This window comes from Podarcis erhardii (genome assembly GCF_964252035.2).
Source record: "Podarcis erhardii genome assembly, chromosome: 14".
Classification (NCBI taxonomy): Eukaryota; Metazoa; Chordata; class Lepidosauria; order Squamata; family Lacertidae; genus Podarcis; species Podarcis erhardii.
Genome location: NC_138503.1, coordinates 18,089,068 through 18,113,911, shown reverse-complemented (window position 1 = coordinate 18,113,911; position 24,844 = coordinate 18,089,068). Strand labels below are relative to the sequence as shown.

Genomic DNA, 24,844 nt, shown 5'->3' with positions numbered 1-24,844 from the left:
CCATTTCTGAGACAGGAAATTTGCGGGTGATAAAGGTCTCGAGGATGCAGAAGGTCATAAAGGATATTGGAATAAGGGACAGAAAGTGCACTCAGCATGCAGCAATGCAGGGAGATAGGAGAGATCCAGATAACTGGAGTTTGCCTGTTGAACAACCAAGTCCTAAATAGACCATCTTCATGTCCTTTAAACGAAGAAGGGTGAATCAGTAAGGAATGTGGGTGAGTGAGCTATGATTTTGGAGAGATGCTCACCTGTACTTAGCTGTACTGCAGAACTAGGAGCCAAATGTGGCCATCCATACTTTTCTTTCTGGTGTTTGAGACATTCCCCAGGTCACTCCCTACCACAAGGGAAGCACCATGTAAACAGCATTGCAGCAATTTGGTTTTGAAGTTAGCAATGCCTCGATTTCTGTAGTCATGTTCTCCCTGTTCAGGCAGCATTTGGGGAGTTATTTGGTCAGGGCAATTCCACTTACGTGAGAGTAAGCCCTGGTGAATTCAACAGGACTTACTTCTGAGTAGACACAGTTAGGGTTTGTGGTGTTAATCTTTTTTTAAGCTGGCTATACAGTTCATGGCCAACACACACACACACACACACACACACACAGAGAGAGAGAGAGAGAGAGAGAGAGAGAGAGAGAGAGAAGATGAGTCTGCTGGATCTCTGTGGGCCAGGCCCATAGCTCATTTAGTCCAGCATTGTGTTCTCACAGTGGCCAACCAGATGCCTACGGAAAACCAACAAGCACTTTGCCCACCTGCGACAACCAGCAAAAAGATCTTTAGATCAGAGTTTACAGGACTGACAAATTCCTGCTGTCAGATTGGCTTGAAAAAAGATGTCAACAGCATCAGACTCAGCCGTGCCACAAAGTTATGCGCCATGTCACTGAATGTAACACTGGACTCCCATGTGAGCTAGGTAGCAAAGCCTTTCATATTGATTGGCTATCAGGCAACTTGCTCTATTTGCACATTTCCCCCCTGCAAGTGTTTTAGCTGAGATAGGATGGGGACCAAAGGCTGACAGTTTGGCAGGCCTGCAATTAATGCCTTGCCGTTTCCAGGACACGCTCTGCTGAAAACAATAAACGACCCCGGCAGGAAGACAGAATGGGGGTAGCAGTAAGGAGGGAGAATGGGACTGTCATGGTCTAATTTACGGGCGGTTGAAGTGCTGGTGGAGGACGTCGGGACCGGGGGCAAGACGGCAGGATGGGAGCAGGAACGAGAGTCTAGAAACCAGGAGTCAGGAAGCCAAGGGTCCGAGGATCAGGAAACTAGGAGTCAAGAAGCCAGACGCAGCAGGGCAGGAAGCGTGTTGCTATGGCAAAGGTAAAGGTAAAGGGACCCCTGACCATTAGGTCCAGTCATGACCGACTCTGGGGTTGCGGTGCTCATCTCGCTTTATTGGCTGAGGGAGCCAGAGTACAGCTTCCGGGTCATGTGGCCAGCATGACTAAACCACTTCTGGCGAACCAGAGCAGCGCATGGAAACGCCGTTTACCTTCCCGCCGGAGTGGTACCTATTTATCTGCTTGCATTTTTGACGTGCTTTCGAACTGCTAGGTTGGCAGGAGCAGGGACCCAGCAACGGGAACTCACCCCCCCCCCTTATATCTGTTTGAGGGAGTGTCAGTGCTCACATTTCACTTACATTAAGAAAAAATCTGCATTTCTCCATTGGTTTTCTCTGTAGAACTCTCACTTCCATCCCTGGGGACATTTAAAAATAGCTTTTCAGAGTGAATCACTAAATGACCTATCCAAACAATGAGATGTTTCTCTCTAACCTTTTTATACCTATGCATATCTCCCTCTGGCCCCCTTTCCCAATTGACTCCATCTAATTTTCCCTCTCTACTTTTCAATCCTCGCTGTCTTTTCTTTGGCTATCATTCTGTGCCCACTGAGGGTGGTCAGTCTGCATTGGTACTGGGGTGGGTGTAAAATCCAAGTTTGGGGCAAGTACTCTTTGCTGAGAGAGCACCAGCAGAGATTTAAAGTCCAAAATATGCAGCAAAGTGTGGAAATATAGGCTGTTAGACCTTTAAAATATGCCCTCTCAAATGAGTCCCAAAATTACCCTCTTCTCCCAACATAGGAAAAGGCCACATGTTTGGTAAGTTAAGAATTAGATTACTTACAAACTCTTCAAAGGTCTGGTTCATGTGCTTTTACATACCTGAGTCAGAAAAGTTGCACAAGCAGTAAAACTTAGTGGTAAAAATTCCAAGCTTATTGGCATAGGAACTCAAAAGAGGCTGGTGAGAACCATACAGTTGAGCTGGAGCAGCCAGCTCAAACCTCTCCACACAATGAGCTTCTCAGGTAGATTTGTGGGGGGGAAACAGGCTTGTTTACCTATTTCCAATGATGGTAAGGGAAGTGGCATAGCTAAGCCTGGCAGGACAGCTTACTCTATGGTATTAACCCTTTCATGCATTAATTGGACTGAAGCATGTTGGTTATATGGGACTGGTTATCCCACAATTAGACTGTTTGGATGTCCCCCAACCCAATCCCATAAGAGTTTTTTCTAAAGTTTTTTTCTGTATTTCTGAAAACTTTGCAATACCCATTCCCCAAGTCTTTTTCCTTTTGTGAATGGATGGTGCAATTCTGGCTACATAAGCACAGGCACTCAGAGAGTGTACACTGGGCACCATTTCCATGAGCTTGTTGGTTTATGCAAGATCTTTCATTTCATACTATAGGAAATTTATTTCTTACTTCATGTTTATGCGAGCCGTGCCTTTCCATTTTCCTCTTCAAATATATTCAGCTTTTCCCTCTTATTATCTTGGATCATTAGCTTGCATCCCGTTATGTAATGCGATCGCTGGAGCCTGTTAGAATATGTCACAATGCAAGATTGTGTCTCAAGCAGAGCATTTAAGGGAAAAATTATTTTCTCTCTGCTGTGGCATTATTACAGTGAGGAATTCAAAGACTGAGCTGTTTCCCTTGTTGCATCTGCAGGAAGGAACAATGATTTTTGTTAGCTTTACCACTAACTGGTATCTCTCTCTCTCACACACACACACACACATTGCAACAAGGTTATTCAATGTGTAGCTAGGTAAGGCAAGTTATGAAGGGTGCTAGACTCTTTCTTTTAGATTGCCTTTGCAATACAGTGGTACCTCGGGTTAAGTACTTAATTCGTTCCAGAGGTCCGTTCTTAACCTGAAACTGTTCTTAACCTGAAGCGCCACTTTAGCCAATGGGGCCTCCTGCTGCCGCCGCGCCGCCGGAGCACGATTTCTGTTCTCATCCTGAAGCAAAGTTCTTAACCCGAGGTACTATTTCTGGGTTAGTGGAGTCTGTAACCTGAAGCGTATGTAACCTGAGGTACCACTGTACTCAGGGGAGACTAGTCCAGTTAAGGTAAATGGGGCACTGCCCTACCAACCTTAGTCAGCTCTCAGTCAGCCCATCCACCTGCCTGGCTTTGTAATTGCAACCAATTCAGGGAAGAAGAAGAAGAAGAAGAAGAAGAAGAAGAAGAAGAAGAAGAAGAAGAAGAAGAAGAGGAGGAGGAGGAGTTTGGATTTGATATCCCGCTTTATCACTACCCTAAGGAGTCTCAAAGCGGCTAACATTCTCCTTCCCCTTCCTTCCCCACAACAAACACTCTGTGAGGTGAGTGGGGCTGAGAGACTTCAAAGAAGTGTGACTGGCCCAAGGTCACCCAGCCTTCATGTGGAGGAGCGGGGAAGCGAACCCGGTTCCCCAGATTACAAGACTACCGCTCTTAACCACTACACCACACTGGCTCTCAGTGTGGAGTAGGCAGTAGGATTGCCCATCATTGTTTCTTACTTCTGAGTCTTGGCCTTGGCCTTGTGTATTCAACAGGGAGGACCATGGAGGCAAAACCAGAATGGAAGTCATTCCCACAGGAGGCAGTGATAGCCACCAAATTGGGTGGCATTAAAAGAGGATTGGGCAAATTGATGGAGAAGAAGGCAATCAATGACTGCTAGTCATGATGCCTATGCTTGTTTACAAAGCCATTGTACTACCAACCTTGTGAAACGTGGACCACTGATAAACGCCATCTCCAACTCCTTGAAAGATTCCATCAACGGTGTCTCTGAAAAATTCTACACATCACTTGGGAAGACAGGCAAACTAATGCCCGTGTACTGGAAGAAGCAAAGATCACCAGTGTCAAAGTGATGATTCTTCAACACCAACTTCGTTGGACTGGTCATGTTGTGCAGATGCCTGATTATCATCTTCCAAAACAACTACTCTATTTTGAACTTAAAAATGGAAAGCGTAACCTCAACAAAAGAGGTTTAAATATTCGCTCAAAGCAAATCTAAAAAAAGTAGTATAAATACCGACAAATGGGAAACACTGACCTGTGGGCGCTCCAATTGGAGAACAGCCTTTTCCAAAGGAGTCACGGACTTTGAAGACACTCAAACTCAGGACAAAAGGGAGAAATGTGCTAAGAGAAAGGCACGCTTGGCAAACCCTCACCATGATCAAGTCCCGCCCAGAAAGCTATGTCCCCACTGTGGAAGGGTGTGCGGATCCAGAATTGGCCTCCACAGCCACTTAGGGACTCACTGTTAAAACCGTGTTCATGGAAGACAATCTTACTGGGCTACAGGTGATTGCCGAAGAAGAAGAAGAGGAAGAATTTTTGTGGTAGCACAAAAATGAAAAACTATCAAAACACCTATGGAATTTTATGGAAGATTGGTAGCCAGTAATTTGGAAACTGAACCTGTTAACTAGGCAAAGCCAATTTGCAAAACTTCAGTAGAGGCTGGTACAGTCAAACCTCGGTTCCCAAATGCCTCCGTTTTGGAACATTTTGGCTCCTGAATGCCGAAAACTCGTAAGTAACTGTTCTGGTTTTCGAACAATTTTTGGAAGCTGAGCATGCTATGCTGCTTCCGTTTTGAGTTTCCCTATTGTATTGAGGCTTCCGCTTTCAGTTTTCAGTTGTCAAACGTTTCGGAAGTCGAACGGTCTTCTGGAACGGATTACGTTCGACAAACCGAGGTTTGAGTGGATTGAAACCGCCCTTTAAAGATGAATGGGAACCCTTTACAAAGTATTTGAAGACGCAACAAAGCGAACTGGACTCCTTGGCTGGTTTTGAATAAACATTCACAAACTTTTTATTGATAATAATCAGCTAAATAGTTTGAGGATCTATACAACTTTGTAACATGCAGAAAACAGCATTTTTAGAGAAATCAAAGACTGGAACTGAGGGAAGTCGGGGGATGGGGGTGGGTGGGTCCTGTGGGGGGAGGGAGGGGAGGGAGGAAAATGGGGGGAATAAGGATGATATGTTTCTGGATAATACGTTTTGTTTTAATTTTGAATAAAAAAAGTTATTAAAAAAAGAAAAGAAACCGCCCTTCTAACTCAAGCTTATATGTACTGGGCTGGGGTAGAGCAAGGTTGTAGTGACTTCAGGGCTGTGTGCACAGGGGTGTCTTAACCATAGAGGCTAGTGGTGCAGGGCGCCAGGGCGTCAAGTTCTGGAGGGCGCCAGGGAAGAGGCGGAGGCTGGACGCGCGCCTCATGGCATCAGCTTGCCGTCCTCGCCCGCCTCCGCCATGCTGCGCCGAAGCAGCGCAGCACCCGGAGCCTCCACCTGTTGTGGCCACCGTGGCACAAAGCGGCCAGCTGATCCAGGAGCTGCCGCGTCTAGCCTCCGCCTCTGCCCCACCGGAGGAGCTGCCCTCCAGCTGCTGCCCGTCTCCTCCAGCCCCACAAAGCTGGGCACGTCGCTGGCTTCACTGTCCTCCCTAAAAAAGGTTGGCAACTCTGGGAAACTGGGGGGGGGGGCTGCCGGAGGGTTCTTTGCACCACAGTGCCAGATATGCTTAAGATGGCCCTGTGTGTGAATGCATTTGTGGAAGCACTGAATTGGTTCCACCAGTGCATCCACACAGCCCAAGTTTGCTGCCACCTTTCCCCTTCCCGATCCAGGTATGCTGCAGCAATGCTGCTGTTGGAAGACTGACTCCATCTGACTGCAACAAAGGTAAAGGTAAAGGTAAAGGTAAAGGTAAAGGTAAAGGTAAAGGTAAAGGTAAAGGTAAAGGTAAAGGTAAAGGTAAAGGTAAAGGTAAAGGTAAAGGTACCCCTGCCCGTACGGGCCAGTCTTGCCAGAATCTAGGGTTGTGCGCTCATCTCACTCTATAGGCCGGGAGCCAGCGCTGTCTGCAGATACTTCCAGGTCACGTGGCCAGCGTGACAAGCTGCATCTGGCGAGCCAGCGTAGCACACGGAACGCCGTTTACCTTCCCGCTGGTAAGCGGTCCCTATTTATCTACTTGCACCCGGGGGTGCTTTCGAACTGCTAGGTTGGCAGGCGCTGGGACCGAACGACGGGAGCGCACCCCGCCGCGGGGATTCAAACCGCCGACCATGCGATCAGCAAGTCCTAGGCACTGAGGTTTTACCCACAGCGCCACCCGCATCCTGCGTCCTGACTGCAATGGCCCCATTGAAAAATTATATGCTTGAACTCTATGCCTCTGAAGAAATTGCTTGTTGTTTGTTTGTTTCTTTGCTTGCTTGCTTGCTTGCCTGCTTGCTTTTATGCTAAATGAACCAAAATTAAAGTGAGCAAACAGGGAGGGTAATTGCAATTATTTCCTTCTTTTTTTAGGACGGGAGAGGGTGCTCTGCTTTGTGTTTTGATTATGACAAATCAACAAAACCATAATAAGAAGAGAAGATTTCGCCTATAAAGACTTAGATCCTAGCAGTTAGTAAGTAAATACTTTGGGGGGTGAGGCTGTCAAGGTTCATAATTACCTAGCTCATCATAATATGAGCTGCTTCATCTCATAATATTCAGTTGCATTATATGGGAATGGGCAAATCTGTTAATTTAAGTTTCTCTCTGTCTGTCATTTTTCTTCCATTCTTAAGTTGTACCCTCCACATTTCCACATCAGTTTGCAATTAAAAAAAGTTCTCATGGAAATCTGTCAGTGTTTTTGTGCAAAATTTCCACCATTGCATACATGTTCATATGCAATTTTGCAAATATGTACATTGTTGCAAATCATTTTCCGCTAATATAATGCCCCCTTGTATATTATTTTCACAAATGTGTGCATTTAAATATACACTTTATGTTAGCAGATGCATTTTTGTACACAATACTTGGCTCAAGAACTACACTGCAAAATTCAGATAAATGTACATTTTGAAAGATAGCTATGTTTTGGTTCGCCTGTTGTTATGGAAATTGCAAATTAGGTGAATTTGCCTTTAAATGTGAACTGAATAAACGTTGTCCCTCATCCCATGTCTCTGGCCAGTGACCTTCTTCTCTCTCCCCCCCCCCTCCTTTCTTAAGTGAGAAAATGAATATAAAAGATTGCATCTAAGAGGCCAGGTAATTATAAACGCTGTACTGTGGATCAAAGGAAGCCCACAGAGCACAGCATAAACACACACACACACCATTCCCCTGGTGCTCTGGCAATCTGCTGATCATCCATAATGTGTGAGCAACAGACGAGAGGGCCAAGGTGAAATTCACAAGGCCTAGCCAAGTGTGAGCACATGAGGAGGTGCCTGAATAATCCGTCACCTGATTTCGCCCTCTGCCTTGCTACAAGCACGCAGGCTTCTTGAGCAAGAGGAGACAAAAACAAACAAAGATCCAGAGTTGCAGGCACAGCCCATCCTTAATTGCCCATCCTTTGGCGCTCATCCTTTAGCAACGCTTCGGGAACACAGTTCCTGCAAACCACAGCAGGGGAGAGGTCTTGTGCGCTCAGGTCCTGCTTGCAGGTTTCTGACAGGTTGCCCATTGTGAGAACTGCATGGTGGACTAGATGGGCCATTGGCCTGGTCCAGTAGGCCCTCATCATGCTCTTATGTTCATCATTACTTTTCCACTGCCTGTGCTGCTAGAGGCAGGGCGTCTCTGAATGCCAGGTGAATCACAAGCTGGGAAAGTGCTCTTGTGCTCAGGTCCTGCTACAGGGGCAGATATAGGGGAGTGTGATCGATTCACCCTCATTGCAGGGCCTGCAAGACAGAGCTGTTCCACCAGGCCTTTGGCCAAGGCACAGTCTGACCCCCTCCTTTGGTAATCCTCACAGAACTCTAGCCCAATGGTTGCCATTAATTTGATTTTGAATTGGTTTTAGAATGCATTTCAATCGATTGTGATTTTATGTAAATTGTGTTGCTTTTATTGTTGTTAGCTGCTCTGAGCCTGGCTTCAGCTGGGGAGGGCGGGATATACCGTATTTTTTGCTCTATAAGACTCACTTTTTCCCTCCTAAAAAGTAAGGGAAAATGTGTGTGCGTCTTATGGAGTGAATGCAGGCTGCGCAGCTATCCCAGAAGCCAGAACAGCAAGAGGGATCGCTGCTTTCACTGCACAGCGATCCCTCTTGTTGTTCTGGCTTCTGAGATTCAGAATATTTTTTTTCTTGTTTTCCTCCTCCATAAACTAGGTGCGTCTTATGGTCTGGTGCGTCTTATAGAGCGAAAAATACAGTAAATAAATTATTATTATTATTATTATTATTATTATTATTATTATTATTATTATTATTAGCACGGGTGCTGCCAACTAGGGAGCTTTGGGTCACGGGAACCCCAACATTTTCAAGGAGGGGACCAAGCCCCCTCAAAATTCTCAAAATTCTCAAAAGTTTTTTCTTTTGATGGCCCGGGACTCGGGCTCGGGCTCGGAACCAGAGTAGTCTCAGTCTGCACCGGATCCTTTGCCTCAGGCATCATCTGAACCAAGTCTGGGGCTGGACACAGAATTAACCTGCACCTCCATGGACAGCTGTGAGTCCAAAATGACTCCCAGGCTGCACATGTTGGGTTGAAATAAACGACAGACGAATGACAAGTGTCATATGGGAGGCATCTCTCGAGCATGTCTCGGGGAGTCCCTTTTATTGAATATTACAGCATTGCCACATATGTGCTTGTTGCTGATTGGTCAACACAAATACAATGCAAACAATGCAAAGGTTACATATAGGCATTAATCATCAATAGATTAAAGGTTGGGAAAGGGAACACAGAATTGGACAGGCTTGAAAACCTCCTTATTAAACTATTACTAGTGATTGATATAGCAAGACTTAAACTATTACTAGTGATTAATATATAGCATTCATCCGTAGATGTGGTCAACCAAGCACTAAGAACAGGTCAGGATGCAATGTCTCATGAAGTCAATGTGGACTGAACATTCTAGGGTGATGAAGGAATGTCTCAGCTTAAAATGGTTTAGCCAGAGTCATGTGTAGAAGCAAAACTTCCCATCATGCACACCTGGGTTCTTCCTTTGTTCTCATATGCTTATGTTCTCTGCTTGCCCCACCTCTTCTTCTTGGCATCATTGATTCAGAAAAGGCACATTGGCCAGGCCTGCCTGGGCACTACCATTTGAGATTGCATGTGGGCAGAATGGGTGTGTGTGTGCATGTCTGAACATTTCCCGTCGTGTGCGATGAGGGAGGCTTCCTTGCATGAAAAGGCAGCATGTGGTTGGGAAATTAGCAATCCCATATTTGGAAACTGCCCTCTGCCACTAAGCTCTAGAGTGGGGTTGTAAGCTCGGTGGTACAACAACTGTTTGGCAAGCAGAAGCTCCCAGATTCAATTCATGAGAAAGCCACTTCCGAGCTGGAGAGGAGGTGGGGTTGTGGGCTTCACGCCCTCCCCCATGTACACGGGGGCTGACTCACAGCCCCCGTGAGATTGAGGGAATCCTCAGCCGCGTCATCTTCCTTGCCAGCCAATCGGCAGGCTCGGGAGACGTGGCCCGCGCTATTTAGGGCCAGTGCGGCCGAGGATTTTCCTCTTTCATCGCTCCAGCTGATCCGGTTTCCCATCCCTCCCACCCTTTAGGTCAGGCTCTCTGACATTGCTATGGACTTCGGTTGGTTGCTGTCAAGGGGCCTGGTAGGAATTTTTTCCACTTGGCAAATTGGCTCCAGCCATTTGGTTTGTCGCCTACCTCATAGCAAATCATCACAACTCCGCGGCATTGGCGGTTAGGCATTGGTAAGGGTATTGTTATGTAGATGAGAGGGGGGGAGGAAGTGCCATTGCCTTCCCCCATACCAAAGGGTAGTCCTGTAAAGGATTCCGGGGGGCGTGGCCCTATCCAAAGCCTATGGAGGTGTGGGCCTAAGGCACGCCCCCAAGCGGTGACCCTGGGGGAGCTCCTAGTTGATGTGCATCAGCAGGACTCTCCCTACTGGCGGTTAACCCTTCCTGGTCTTCAAGCAATCAGGCTGAAGTTGGATAGTCAATAGGACCAATGCCTAAGCCAATACCGCTCCTTTCCTGTAACCAATAAAGTTGTGGCCAATTTTCGCCCATTAACCTAAAATGATGTGTCACGTGTCTTTATTTCCGATGGGGGGAAGCGGGAACTCGCCACGCAAAAACTCCCTCTCTGAAACACTGCAGTGCTGCTGGCAGTCATAGTAGACAGTCCTGAGCTCGAGGGACAAATGACCTGATGGTATAAGGCAGCTTATTTTCCTGTGAATTCATGGGAGTAAGCCCAGATGTAGAGCTATAAGCAGGGACCATATTACCCCCCCCCCATGCGCTAGTGAAAACAACTTTTTAATCATGGGGCGAAAGGAGCCAAATGTTTTCATTGCAGTCATCTCTGTTTTATGAGAGCTCCTCGTGCTGCTGCTGTTGACGGCAAATGATGTTATTCTGCTTTCCATGTTCGGCCCATAAATGCCGTTTGAGAGCATCAGCAGCTTGCCGCTCAGAGCCATAACTGTCTGAGAGCACATGAGCTGAAATGCCCCCTCCAGAACAGCAGATGTTTGCTGACTTTGTCCTTCCAAAGCCTGCCTGCTCAGGATGTGGAACCCAGCCATAGGAGAGCTGCCGTCGGAAAGTCAATTTCCATCTCCTATATTTGGGAGACAGGGCTGCAGCGTAAACCCACCCTTCCCCATATGTGTCGAACGCAGACTTTCCACAAGCTAGCCCAAAGGACGCATGGGCTAATTTAAATGCAAGCAGTAGGAACATGGGTTTAGTGGTGCATCAAGGTGTCAGTCTTTCATTTGCAGCATCTGCGTCCTGGAAAGAATTTGGCTAGTGTTTTGCGAGGCATGGATGCAACGTTAGGAGCTGCAAAGGACATTGGGTAAGGGCCCAAGGGTTTTGGAGTGACATCCTAAGGAACGGAATAAAATGAAACTGGGGGTGTGCCTTCCCCTAGGGATAAATGCTGGCAAACTAAATGTGAGAAGTATACAGAACATCAGGTATACAAATATAGAGAACATTAGATACAGATTTGGGTGTATTCACAACTTACACAATGGAGGCTGGCCCATATGGGTAAATGGGGACACGGCTCCACCTATCTCAATTCTCCCTCAGCCCACTTTCCTTCTTGCAAACAGCCCAGGGCATGGCACTGCTTTTCAGCTTCCTCCTCCTCAGTCTCCCTTGTTCAACTCGACAAGGACGGTGACAAAACTAGAGTTAGGCTGTGTTTAAAAAGGTAAAGGGACCCCTGACCATTAGATCCAGTCGTGGCCAGCTCTGGGGTTGCGGTGCTCATCTCGCTTTATTGGCCGAGGGAGCCGGCGTACAGCTTCCGGGTCATGACTAACCATGGCGAACCAGAGCAGTGCACGGAAACGCTGTTTACCTTCCCGCCGGAGCGGTACCTATTTATCTACTTGCACTTGGATGTGCTTTCAAACTGCTAGGTTGGCAGGAGCAGGGACTGAACAACGGGAGCTCACCCCGTCATGGGGATTCGAACTGCCGACCTTCTGATCAGCAAGTCCTAGGCTCTGTGGTTTAACCCACAGCGCCACCCGCGTCTGCATTACGGAGCAGTTTATTCGATTCCCCTCTCATCTCCCTAACCATTAAATTCCACATTATATTTGAGCTTTCACATGCAGTAAAAGCCCTTCCCAGAAATATAGCAGAACGTTGGGCTAGTCTACTGCTCATTTCTGGGCAACATGCAGCACGTGCATTTTTGTACAGAGCACTCGAGAACTGCATTACCAAACTCAGAGAAGTGTGGATTTTGAGGGCGGATGTGTTTCAGTTTCCATGCCATTTCAGGAAGTGTGGGTTCAGTTGATTTGCCTTCTAAATGCAAACTGGGTTGAATTTCTCCTCCATCCCTAGCTACGGGTCAACCCCTGCTTGCCCCCACCCCCGCCCTTGCTACTGAGATACAGAAGTGTTAACAGCAGCTCTTGACTTGCCTTCTCAGAATCCTGTCATGAAATATAGCCATTCAGACTTTCGAGGGTGGGGTGGAGGGAAAAAGATGCTCCCTAAGGCATCTGTTGAGATGACAAGATATTAATTTGCCTCAGAAAGGCGATTTGTTATTCATCTCAGATCTGTGGTGTCTCCACAACATGCAAAAAGGTACCGAGAACTGTCAAGCAGACCACACTGGTGACAGCTTAGGGACAAGGGTGCTGGTTCAGCAGCATCAGGGAAGAGGAAGCTTGTGAGTAAACAGCTGGACCTCAAGTTTAGAGGTGGTATGTCCATACATTCATTCGTAGGCACTGAGTTTGGCAGGCGGGGAGGTCACAACCCCACAATATTTCTGATGAAAGGGCCATGGCCCACCAAAGATCTGTGTTGGCCGCACTTGCACACCTGTCAGCGAATGGGCAGCAGAGGAGGACACTGGAGGGGGGGTGTCAAGGGCTGGGCACAGAAGGAGGAATGGTGGAGACCACCTCCCCACCCTGACCCTTCCAGGGAGGAGGAAGAGGAAGACAGTATAGATTTACAACAGTGTGTTGCAGGAGGTCACAGCTCAGAGGAAGATGAGGGGCGAAAGCTGGGAGATAATGGGAGAAAAGGAGCGGGCAAAGCCGGAATAGCAGGTGGCTAACACATTGTATAACGATCTCTGGCAAGCAACCAGCCTGATAAGCAGCAAGGACTCTCCATCAGTTTTATGTAAGTTTATTTACAAGAAAAACACATCCAGAGCATGGCATTCCACATGCTCTCATTAACAGTAGTTGCTCAGTCTGACTCATTGTCCCTCCCCCAACAGGAAGAACGCCAAAATTCCACCTTTCTTCTCCTTCCCTTCCGTTGTTCTCTAAGCTTCTCCTGAACAGCTGGCCTGTCTCTTCCCCAGAAGACACAACCTCTGACTGGCTTATCTGCTGGTTGCCTGGCAACACTTTGGCCAACTTCCAACTCTTCCTCTCCTTGGGAGTTGATCGTGTCTTCCCTGGGAAGGAGGAGGGCTGGGCTGTCCTCTCTCAACTCTGACAGACAGCTCTCATCTGCAGAGTCAGCCCCTTGCTTGCTCAGCTCAATTTCTGAGGCTGACTCTTCCGCTGCGCTCTGGGCGGGGGTGCACGTTCCTGACATCTTGTCATTAGAAAGCATTGTCAGCATCGCCCTTGAGCCAGTTCCACTAACTGGGCTCATCCACTTCAACCCCGACTGGGCCGGGCAAGCTGGGTAGCACTTCCAGAGACCACCTTCGGCACAGGAACCAGTCAAAGTGCTGTGGACTCACAGCTTAGTGTTGTGAGCACTGGATTCACTCCCACAAGAAGACAGTCGTCGCACAGCAGAGTATAGCAGAGCATAAACGACTCGGAGAACAGCTCTGTAGAATATCTTCTTTATTCTATCTACAACTATAATACACAACTATATACAGAGCTAAATGAGGTCTAAGTATAAATGAATGCTGAACTGCACTGAGTGTCTGCAGCTGCTCTTAGCAGCAACCTTATCTATACACACAATCTCTAACACTCAGTCTCTCTCTCTCTCCGACACACTGACTGACTCTTTGATGTTAGGCTGGAGTGGAATAAGTAGAGAGCAGAACACAGCCCCCTCCTCTCTGGAAAATCACCAGACTCATCAGGAGATTCTTGGATATGGGAGGGGTGAAATCTCCTCAAGCATATCAGACCCACCATCTCCCAGAACCCAGGGAGCTTTAAAAGAAGGAGAGCAAAGAACTTGAAGACAGAGGGCACTTAGCAGCACCCATAGAGGAGATGATGATGATGATGATGATGATGATGATGAAGAAGAAGAAGAACAAGGAAGTGGAAGAGACAGCGGGGTGGAGATTCACTCGGGACAATGCCATTATCCAAGAGGCTGGCTTTTAGACCCTCTCTCTGTAATGTTTGAAATAAGAAATGACTGTAAGAAACTTTTCCTTGTCTTTATACTTTCCTGGGCAACCAACCAGGAGCTGCTGACAGCATCCTGACAACACCACAGGGTGTGCTCACGTCATATGCTCAAGCCATGGGACATCCACATGACATGACAGCACGTTCTGCAGCATGTGCAAGTGATGTCAGCACACCGTGGAGCATGCACGCATGGCATGCTGATGTCGTGTGGCCCTGAGCCCTCTCAATCGCAGGAGCAAGGCGGCAGCCCTGCATTCATTTGTAGGAAATGTAGGAAATATGTAGCTGTTCTTCAGAACAGCTGAAGGAAAGATGAGAAGGAAAACTGTGGTTGATATTCATTTATGTATTAATCACCTTCCACCTGAAGGATCTCAAGGCGAACTTGGATCAATACAACAAAATATAGCCAATGAAATCATGTTAGTTTGAAGACATGAAACAGATAATCCTTCAAAGCCCTTTTGAAGGCCATGACTGATGGGGTCAACAATACATCTCCGAGGAGGGAAATACACCACAAAGAATGCTTAGTTCCCATTAACCAAGTGTGGCCTGCAGTCTAAGTCAGGGGCAAATCCACAATGGTGCAAGCAGACCTTCAAATAAGCAGATTGCTCTAGTTGTCTAAAGGTAAAGGTAAAGGGACCCCTGACCATTAGGTCCCATCGTGGCCGCCTCTGGGGTTGTGGTGCTCATCTCGCTTTATTGGCCGAGGGAGCCGGCTTACAGCTCCCGGGTCATGCGGCCAGCATGACTAAGCCACTTCTGGCGAACCAGAGCGGCACATGGAAACAGCTTTTACCTTCCTGCCGGAGCGGTACCTATTTATCTACTTGCACTTTGACGTGCTTTCGAACTGCTAGGTTGGCAGGAGCAGGGACCGAGCAACGGGAGCTCACCCCGTTGCGGGGATTCGAACCACTGACCTTCTGATCGGCAAGTCCTAGGCTCTGTGGTTTAACCCACAGCGCCACCCATGTCTACTTGGATATTTAAAACAATCTCATTCTACCCTGGGCAGAAGCCATTTTGTTATGGATCAAGAGACTCCAGGATATTTTGTCACCTGAGGTGAAGGGAAAGTGCTTCATTCTACGGTCTTACCTTGGTTCTGGAATGCCTTGCTGCTTAAACATTTAGTCTCCCAAACACTGAAAACCCAGAAGTGAGTGTTCTGGTTCGCAAACTTTTTTGGAAGCCAAATGTCCGATGTGACTTCTGCGGCTTCCGATTGAGTGCAGGAAGCTCCTGTAGCCAATCGGAAGGGGCGCCTTGGTTTTTGAACGTTTTTGGAAGTCGAATGAACTTCTGGAATGGATTCCGTCCAAGAACCAAGGTACGACTACATTTCTGTGTACAGAATCTGACAGAACTGGCAGTTGAATTTTATTTCCAACAGTGCTTTTTTTCTAAAAAAAATGTTTAGGGGTACTCTCATTTTCCTACTCATATTGAAATACTGCCCCTCAATGAGGCCAAACCTAGATTCACAAAATGTTTAGGGGTTTGTGTACCCCCAGAAAAAAAAGCACTGACTTCAAACAATGGTGGTGGAACAACAATCCTGAGGCCAGGAGGCTAGCTTAGAGGTTCGGAAAAGGGCAACCAAAGTAATCAAGGGGATAAATTATTTCTCACATGCATACTAATATTGATTCTATTCCTCTATCCAAGTCAACGACAGAGGTTTTCTGGGAAACCTTTATTGGATGGGCTCAAATTATTGACATCTGTGAATATGGACAATGTACTTGATTCTTTTCATATGCATGCTAGCATCCTGCTTTTCATGGCTGCTTCCAGTAAGATAGGAGAAATTGAGGGCATTAAAAAACAAACATAATCCACATCTCATTGAGAGCTGATACAGTTCCATCTGCTCCTGAAGGACATAATGGCAATGTCTTTTGGGGGAGGGGATGGCTTCCTTGTCCACTTAGATCTTGGTAATTATATGTCATTGCCCAATTTTCCATGTTTTGGCTAAAGTAGTTGATCAGGCATTGGCTGTGGAGGTCATTAGCAGCCAAAAGTCCAACTTTCACAGGAAGCATTTGAGATCTGTGTTTCTCTAAGAGCCGCGGCTCATTTCAGATGTAGCTCCCTTTAGAACCTTTTGATGGCACACTGTGAGAGGTCAGGCAGGTCCGCTACTCAAAGTTAGTGGAGAAAATGGGGTTAGTCTACATCCCATTCGATCCTGGTATCGTTCAGGTGCCCTTGCGTGAATGTTAAGCTTCAATTTCCTGCATGATTGGAAAGCAAAGCTCAGCTTCGTTGATCTAAATTAGTGCTGAAACAATAAGAATGAGAGAGAAAGAGGAGACAAAGATTTGGGATTCAATTAATTTGCCACCTTTTGAAAACATCAGTTTTGAATGATAATTCCAAAGGCATGAAGTTCAGAGCACACCTTGCCCAAGGTAGATTTTGCAAATTCATGTCGGGCACATCCGGTGGCAAAACGACCTTCGTGTTCCCTTCCAAATGAAACATACATGTTTTTTGCATGCAACTTCACAGTTTCTGGAATGCCCTCCCTAGTGAGGTGCAGCTGCCCCTCTTGTTATTAACGTTCAGGGAGAATTTAAAATTGTATTTTTTTATATATATAGTTTGTTTACTGACTTACATTCCACCTTTCCTCCCGCTCACAAAAATTAAAACAAACATTCCTGTCTACCCATACGTTTCAAATGTGTGTTTTTAATTGTATTGCTTTAACATTCTGAGAACCTAATAATAATAACAATTTATTATTTATATCCCACCCATCTGGCTGCGTTTCCCCAGCCACTCTGGGCGGCTTCCAACAAAATATTATAAATACAATAAAACATCAAACATTAAAAACCTTTGAGAGGAAGAGCTGGATAGGGGTAGTATTCAATACCAGCCCTACTCAGAGTAGACTCATTGAAGTTAATTGACACCACTAACAGGTTCAATAGGGCTTAGTTGAATACAACCATATACATATAAATCATACTAATATGCACAGATTTCAACGGACGGCTCTGTTTCGGTCCACATATTATTTCGGGAGCTGAGAATTAGGAAGGTTCGCCTTTTGCTGCCAACTGAATCAAATCCCTGCCCCTCCCCTGGCATGAACAGCCCCTCCGCTGTGCCCTTGCCAGTGTGGCAGGAAATGAAAGCGACTAGCTCTCATCAAGAGAGGGAGATATCCACAGTCCACATCTCACACAAGGCTCTTTATCTCCAACCTCTGCTATTTGCGCAAGAGACGAAGACAACAACCGCAGTGGCGTGTGGCACACGGAAGGCTGATTGGCATCTGCTGGCAGGAGGATAAGAGCTAATTCTGTGCTTTCCCATTGCTTTTGGCTTTTGAAGCAGCACCAGTTCTCCCCCTCCCGGAAAAGGGAGGAGTGCATCACGTCAGATATAATTATGAGACAATAAGAGTTTATTAGTTCCAGGATCTAATTTGAAAACCTGCCCTGCCTACAAATCCATCCATATGTGTGTGTGTGTGTGTGTGTGTGTGTGTGTGTGTGTGTGTGTGTGTGTATTCATTTAGGAAGCATGTCAGCTCTTCAAAGCAAGCAATAAAAATAAGCCTGCAGAATGGATCGTTTCGACTTGGGCTAAGGCCAAAGGGGTCGCTTTGCCAAATTGACAGCTCTCCCCTCGTCGTTTTGATGCGTCCTGTGTCTGCTCTTGTTGGGCATATAGTTCTCCATTTAGATTCGTCAGCACTATCACATATTTCTGTGTAGGCTGTGTGCACTCCTGCAGGCATTGGTGGCACTGTGGTCTAAACCACTGAGCCTCTTGGGCCTGTCAATCAGAAGGTCGGCAGTCTGAATCCCCACTACGGAGTGAGCTCCCGTTGCTCTGTCCCAGCTCCTGCCAACCTAGCAGTTCGAAGGCACACCAGTGCAAGTAGATAAATAGGTACTGCTGTGCCAGGAAGGTAAACGGTGTTTCCGTGTGCTCTGGTTTCTGTCACGGTGCTCCATTGTGCCAGAAGTGGTTTGGTCATGCTGGCCACATGACCCGGAAAGCTGTCTGTGGACAAATGCTGGCTACCTTGGCATGAAAGTGAGATGAGCGCCGCAACCCTATATTTCTGCAGGGGAAAGGGTGAGTCCCACACACTTGGTATATCCTGCACCCAAAAAGGTTGATCTACATGGTCCGTAAAAGCCTGGGGCACTGCCTTCATCAGAAAACGCTAGTTGAGGAGGCAAGGATGGCAGGGGTGATTTTATAGGTCTCTATACTGGGGCACTGGATTTTGGAAAAATTGGTTAGGGTGTGGAACTAGCACCTGGGAGCCCAGAGTTCAAATCCTCCCTCAGCCACGGAGTTAAGTGAGTGAACTTGAGCCAGTTGCTGCCTAACCTGCCTTATAAGGTTGTGCTGAGGATAGAACAGAGACAGTGGTGTGTGGACAATGTACTAGGAGGATTAGGATAGTCCCCTAAATGTTCCCCTGGTACCTCCTTCCCAAAGCCCAGGAAGCTTCTGCCCAGTTTAGGGAGCGAAGCATGATGCTCACACATGCAACTGTGTGACATCACATGCGCAGCATCCCCTCCCCCCCACACACACAATCGCACTAGCAAGCTGGTGCCTCTGGACCTAACTGTTCCCCTATGAAAGATTTCACCGCATGCCACTGGACAGAGAGGTGGAGAATGATGGACACCACCTTGAACTCTTAGGAGAAAAAGTAGGGTCAAAGTGGAAAATAAAATAAAATGGGGGGGGTGTCACTATGAATGGGGAAAGTGGCAACTGCTAAAATGGCATTGAAGGTGGCAAAGAGAGCACTAAATGCAGCTAGTGCAGAATTCAGCAGCCAGGTTGCTCACCGGAGCAAGACGGTTTGAGCTGATCCTGGTCCAATTGTGCTGGCTACCAATTCATTTCCGGGCCCAATTCAAAGTGCTAGTTTTGACCTTTAAAGTCTTAAATGGCTCAGGACCGCAATACCTCAAGGACCGCCTCTTCCCATATGACCCTACCCAGACCCTGAGATCATCTTCTGAGAACCTCCTTTGTGTACCTCCTCCTCCATGTGAGGTCCAGAGGGTGGCAACAAGAGAACAGGCCTCATCTGCCATGGCTCCCCATCTTCAGAATGCTTTCCCCTGGGAAGTTCGCCTGGCACCTACATTATACATCTTCAGGCGCCAGGCGAAAACATTCCTTTTCCAACCAGGTCTTGGGTTGATCTGATTTACATCCTATGCCCTTTTAAAATTGTTAAGTTGTGGGTGAACATATCAGACGACACAGCAATTCTTCAGACAGCTCTTGTTTATTCACAGGCCAGAACAGAACTGAACTGAAGGGTTCAGCCAACCTGCTTATATAGAGCTCAACTACAAAGCAACAGTAACAACTTTCTGTAACTATCCAATCCCTGAACGTCACTTTCAATTCCTTGTTTGCATATGCGGACCTGTGTGAAAACTATCTACAGTATCCCCCTGCTGGCCCAGGGTGAGAACTTCAGTACATAACAAAAATGTGTGTTTGTTTTGTGGGGTGCTATTAGGTTGTTGTTGTTTTTATTATGTATTTTGTTGTTTTATATCTTGATTTTATTCTGTGAGCCGCCATGAGACCCCCAGGTATATGGCGGTATATAAATTCAATAAATAAATGGAAAAAATAAGTGGCGGTGGTGGCACTGTTATGGCAGCAGTGACAGGAAAAAGCTGTAGCTTCCTTCAGTGATGGAAGTGTTGGGGAGCCGATGGAGGCACTATTTCAAGGCTCCCCTGAAGTCTAGTGCAGACCCTTCCATCTATGAAGAAGAGCACATCACCCGTCTAGGCCATTGGTCACCTTCTTGAAGTGCTCTTACCATCAAAATGCACCCCCTAATTTGAGATATAAACACTGGTCCCCAGGACTTAGATCCTGGACCACTTTGAAAAAATAAAGTCTGGGCAAAGTTGATGGGAGCAGCAATATTTTATTGAAAATAAACACTTGCAAGTGGGTGACCTGAAAAGGCAGGCACACACTTTGTTATCAAAAACATGAATATATAAAGCCTTTCCCCAAATGCAAGTCCCTCCTTTGCCGCCCACTAGGAAGGGGCGTTCAAAGTTCACACCTATCGCGTCCGCCTATTGCAATGTAAAATCCAACCCCCACTCCCTCTTTCACCCCCCCAAGCCCCTTATTTGGTAAATTTTTCCCGTTCCCCAAAGCCTCTGTTCCCTTACATACTGTTTTAGCAATAAGGCTAGGTTCCTTTATGTCACCAAAGTGTGTAACACCTGTTTCAGCTACCTGTTTTGCAAAAGGCCCCTAACCACGGTTGCTAAAGATACTCTCTTTCTTCAGAAATGTGCAACAACTTATCTTTCTCAAAAAGTCCGCAGCCTCATGATTTCTAAAGAAACAACACCCTATAGAACATTTGACCACATCTGGTTTGAAATATGCTAGCAACAGCCACCCACACCCTGGCTGCAATATTCCTATAGCCCTATGATTTGTATGATTAATAAAAACACTTTCCTCTTCTGCAGGAGCCAACTGAAAAGGCAACATATACATTTCTCACACCTAACATTCAATCAATGCTCAACCAGAGAGCCAGTGTGGTTTGGTGTTTCAAGTCCTGGACTAGGCCCTAGGAGACCAGGGTTCAAATTCCCACTTGGCTGTGAAGTTCACAGGGTGAGTTTGGACCCATCACTGCCTCACAGCCTCATCTACCTCACATCATTGTTGTGAGGAAGGGGATAACCATGTAAATGACCTTGAGCAAATCGGAGAAAGGTAGGATTTAAATGTAACAGATAAATAAATAAACCAAAATCCACCGCCCCCTTAGATCTAGTCCAGAAGAGAACAAGTCTTCAGTTCTCTTCTGTGTGGTAGCCCTTTGGGTCTTTGCCATCATGTCTCCCCTACGGCTTCCCTTCTCCGGTAATTTGTCCGACAGAAAACTGTAGGTGTTGTTAAGCCAACCTTCAAAAAGCCCTTCTTTAATACTGTAAACAGCAGATTATACAACTGTTTAACCCCAGGCTGTTGCCTTAAGAACTGATCTATAATACACAAAGCACCAAGGAAGTGTGTCAATGTTTTCTGCATAAATGATGTGTCAAAAAGACTTCAGAGACTGAATCAAGAAGTCTGGAACTAATGAAGGTCCCTCAAGAAAACAGGGGTGTTTGTAAAATTCCTTAGCTAAGGCACTTTGACTGCTTCCCCCGCCCTTAATCGTCAAGAGATAACACAAATAGCAGCAGGTACACAATATCTCTAGTAAAAGGGCATCAGCAACATGCTGAACTTCAAAAGAGTTCAACGCTATTAAAATATGTTTATGTGTGCTTTGATAAGGAAAGTAGGGCAATACCCTAAGAGCATAACTGGGAGATGTACAATCCGTCTGAAAGTGTGTCTTCTTTTTTATTTATTTCCATAGCACTACTTAATGAAAGACTACAGTGTTGTTTACCTTTTGTTTGTTTGCCCCTAAGCAACTTTCAGAAGTGCTGCCGGCTAAAATCAGAATCAATTTCTGCACAAGAATGAACACAAGGACATAAGGAAAACCCTGCTGGATCAGATCTAAGATGCACCCAGTCTACTTTTTATGTTCCCAGCATTGGTGATGAAGCCATAGCTCGGTGGTAGAGCATCTGCTTTGAATGCACAAGGTTGCAGGTTCAATCCCCGGTGTCTCCAAATGGGGATGGGAGAGAACCCTGTTTGAAATCCTGGGAGATCGCTGGCAGTAGTGTCGCAGCAAATTTGGAAGTACCGAGTTCCTTCATCACCACATCCTCTCACACCCCCTTCTAAGATTTACAATCTTATGATTACACAATAATTATCGGTAGGGATGCATCACAATGATCAATGCAGCTCTCCATGTGCTGTGCTTCAACTAGAGCTATTATTTTCTGTGCCTATACATGGGCAAATGATTTGGAGTGCTCCGATATCTTATTTCCAAGTGGCTCAAGTTGTGCTTTCCTTGCAGTTCCATTGTACATAGCAGAACGTGCTCCCTGTTCTCTTGAAACTGAAGCACCTTGTGTTCTCAGTGTTCATGAATGCTTGGCTTTAGAGTGTACCAAACAGCTCCTCCTCAGTGTTCTTCCCTCACACCTACTCCAGAGTGAGCCTAGGAGCTAATCCTCCATGGCTGACTCACCTGCTTTCACTGTTCTTATTCTTATTATTAATAGCACCCTATACCTGCAGGTCTCAGGGCAGTTCATAAGACTCTTATTGGCTCCAATCAGCACAAAGGGTGGGAAGACATATTTGGGGCTAAGACGTTCCCCATGGTTGCTGATCGGATAGCTCTAAGGTGGTGGAGACAGGGACCTTGCTGAAACCCGGCTGCAGAAATAGAAAAGGGTCTTTGACCTCCGCAACCCTGGGCCACTACAGCTCTGGTTGCTGCTAAGTATAGACAGTATTAAGCTACATAAACCAATGGTCTAAGACAACTTCCGTTTTCTTTTGGCATTTGATGCTCCCACCGAATGCCTAACCAAATGCCTCTGGAAAGCCCAGACACCTAAATTTATTCCAGGGTGCAGGCAGGACAATAATTTTGTCAGCCTGGCCATTTTGGGTGGCTTGTAATGTGCAGGATTCCCCCCCCCCCAGATTTTAATTCAGTTGGAATAGTTTTGACCCCTATTTCAATCTGATCCCTGTGCCTTGCCTATTTATTCCCAGGTTGTAGAAGCAATAATGTGTAGGATAAAGCCACTTCCGCCTAAGGAGGAGGCGGGGTTGCGAGCTTCACAGCCCCCCCCACGTGTGGAGCAGGCGGAGGCCAGCCCCGCGCGATTGGGGGGATTCCTGACCGCATCATCCCTTGGCCGGCCAATCGACTGGCTCGGGGGGCATGGCCTGCTCTATTTAAGGCAGGACGCAGCCAGGGATCTCCCTCTTTGCCGCCCGCCAGCTGTTCCTGCCTTTCCCCACCCTCCTGCCCTATAAGGTTTTCGTCCCTTGACCTTACTGTGGACCTTGGTTGGTCGCCGTTGAGGGGCCTGGGGGGAATTTTTCCACTTGGCAAATTGGCACCAGACACTTGGTTTTCGCCTACCTCATAGCAAATCGTCACAACTTTCTGGGTATTGGCGGTTAGGCATTGGTATTGTTCTGTAGATGGAAGGCCCTCTGCCTGGTTCCCTGTAACTTGGCTTCTCGCAGTGAGGGAACCACCAGAAGGCCCTCGGTGCTGGATCTCAGTGTCCGGGCTGAACGATGGGGGTGGAGGAACTCCTTCAAGTATGTGATGAATAGTAGGGATGGATGACTCTGTCCATTTCAGTTTCCTTACTTTTATCATTTTGCCAGTCTTCAGTTCAGTTCTTCACATTTCCACATCAGTTTCTGATTGTTTTAAAGTCCTCATGAAAAATTAATCAACATCTCAGTGCAAAAATACATGTTTGTATGCAGTTTTGCTTAATATACACATTTTTGCAAAGCAATCCCCCCCAATATAATGCATGTTTACGTGAGCTTAACTATCATATGCATTTTTATGCACGCTTTAGTATATACACTTTTGTACTCATTACTCACCCCCAGAACTGCATTATAAGACTCAGGGAAGTGCTAATTCCAAAGACTGGCTGCATTTCGATTTATGCATTGTTTCAAAAAGTCCCAGTAAGGTAAAGGTAAAGGTAAGGGGACCCCTGACTATTAGGTCCAGTTGTGACCGACTCTGGGGTTGCACGCTCATCTCGCTCTATAGGCTGAGGGAGCCGGCATTTGTCCGCAGACAGCTTCCGGGTCATGTGGCCAGCATGACTAAGCCACTTCTGGCAAACCAGAGCAGCACACGGAAACGCCGTTTACCTTCCCGCCAGAGTGGTACCTATTTATCTACTTGCATTTTTTTTTTTGTCGTGCTTTTGAACTGCTAGGTTGGCAGGAGCAGGGACTGAGCAACGGGAGCTCACCCCCTTGCGGGGAATCGGACCACTGACCTTCTGATCAGCAAGTCCTAGGCTCTGTGGTTTAACCCACAGTGCCACATGCGTCCCTTCCCAGTAAGGTAGGCTCATCTTTAAATGTAAACTGAATCAAACTTCTCCTGCATCCCTAGCTGATGCTAAGCCTGGAAGCAAATATTGCCAAATCCAGCCTCTCAACCTGGCATGTGCCTGTTACACTTTCCCTGCTGTATCTGTATTGTGCTTCTGGTTCCACCCCAGCTTACACTTCATTATGTTTCTTTACATAATGTCGCCGGCAATAATAGTAACAGCTAAGCTCTTTCTTATTTGGATGTGATGAACAGCTCATTCTCTTGAGAGGGAGGAGATGAATGAAGCACAAATATATGGGGAAGGGGGAAATACATCATTGTTACTAGTTAGTGAGCCATGCTGTTGGAAATAAATATGTTCGATGTGCATAAAAACTGGGGGGGAGGGCAGGGGAGGAGGAGAGGGAGCCACGACAACTGTAGGCAGAAGTTCAACGCACAAGTAAATGATCGCTTAGGTCTGGGCCAAATGAATCGGGGGAAAGTATAATTTCAAAAAGATATTAATGTTGTTTTACGCCCTGCATAATTGACTGCCACGAGGCACACAGAGAGTGTGAGCTAGGTTTTGCATGCAGAAATTATGATTTGGAATATCAAGTACAGTCGGCTAATCA

At 46.6% G+C, this 24,844-nt stretch overlaps 1 protein-coding gene across 1 annotated transcript in view; it reads left to right on the top strand.

Annotated features, from left to right (window-relative positions):
* Nucleotides 1-24,844, top strand: part of MINAR1 (membrane integral NOTCH2 associated receptor 1) — a 211,501-nt gene that overhangs the window by 62,952 nt on the left and 123,705 nt on the right. The gene's annotated exons all lie outside the window — the stretch shown is intronic.